Raw genomic sequence first — 1,668 nt, forward strand, 5'->3', positions numbered from 1 at the left:
ACCTCTCGGTTAGCAGCTGTAGCACTTAACCACTAGCCACTAGGGTTTCCATATATATACACAACCATTTATACATATATGTATAAGCTCTTGTTTCCACAATTCCTCAGTCTTCAGTTGTCTCTTGAAACCTCTGAAATTAGGTGGTCTGGAGCAATTAGATGCCATTTGTATTATCAAATGTCAATTCATAGTCAACCCCACTGAGGGCTTCTCCTTGGACAAAAGGGGTGTCTGAGGAGTTTAAATAAGTTGTTTCAAGTCACATGACTAGTTTGTGTGAGAACTCAGCAGAACTGGAATCCAACTCTTCCCCTTCCCAAATGAACGGTATTTCAGAAGGCTTATGCTGACTTTCTGAGTCGGAATCAACTCTACTGCACCTGGTTTTGGTTTGGTTTTATGCTGAGTTGAGGTCTGTACTGGGTTTCTACCTCAGCCCAGGATGGTCCTTGAAAAAAACATATGATTTGGGGTCATTCCTTAATCTGAAAGATTCTGAAATATTGGGCTGTTCACCCGAGATTTGTGATACAGCATTCTATGGAAAGTCTAAGAGTCCATTTTAAACTGAATTCTAGGGGACACCATAACCCCGTTCTGAGCACAGCCAAATCCTTTGAGATCTCAGACTCAACCTACTTTCTTCGGGGTTGACCCAAGGCAGAGCTGACACATACTAGAACATTCTAGAGTACACCCACGTATCTGGTTGAACCAGAGGCCTGAGGGGGGTGGGGGGGAGAAGGGCACAAGATCAACCATTTACCCAAAGTACCAGCAGTTGACAAGACACTGTCATAAACCCATTATCAGTGCCAGCCAGTGTCCTCTTTCATATTGGCTGTTGATGAAATCTCTTCAAATGATAATTTTTGCCTTATCCTTAAATGACTTTTTCATTTTCAAGAAAACTAATTATGAATCATCACCAAGTACGTTGCCTTGAATCACAAAGCCTAGCGTGCATGTACGTTTTGTCCAAGCCTGCACGAGTGGAATATTTTGAGAGTATGAGATGTTTGAAACCCAAACAGATGCAAAGACTTCCTCAGAACTGCTCTGGGATTAGGCAGGGCAGGCATCGACCTCCGGAGGGAGTGAGAAAAAAGGCAAGACTGGGTCAGGTAACGCCCTTGGGTGAGGTCCATGGAAGATAAAGAGGTCAGATGGCAAGGATGCAGCAAGCGCTTTAAACAATTCTGTGCCTCACTGAGTTGGGTCCATAAGTGAGACATTGGAGGTGCGGACGCACAAAAACTCCACGACCTTTAGGGTCATGGCAGGGTCAGCGGGCAAAGAAAGGCCGGCCTGGTGCTGCCAGAGGTTAATCGGTTTAACGCGGCGAACCCAGGAAAGTTCACCTGGTTTTGCTACTAACCTGCAACCCTAGGCCCAGAGGTAAACTGGGCGGAAGCTAACTCAGAACTGGAAAATCCAGGCAGCCCAGAGAGGCGACCTTCCCTTTCCCGCGCCCCCCGCACCCGGGGTCGAGGATAGGGTCGGGCGCAGCGCCGGCCCCGCCCCGCCGGGCCCGCCCCCGCCCCTCGCCCCGCCCCCGCCCCGCGCCCGAGCTGGGAGGCTGCAACAGCTGTGCTGCAGTCGCCGCTCCAGCGCCGCTCGAGCCGCCTGCTCTTCCTCAACCGCCGCGGAGCCGCGCCCGTAGCC

Source organism: Loxodonta africana, chromosome 17 (genome assembly GCF_030014295.1).
Source record: "Loxodonta africana isolate mLoxAfr1 chromosome 17, mLoxAfr1.hap2, whole genome shotgun sequence".
Classification (NCBI taxonomy): Eukaryota; Metazoa; Chordata; class Mammalia; order Proboscidea; family Elephantidae; genus Loxodonta; species Loxodonta africana.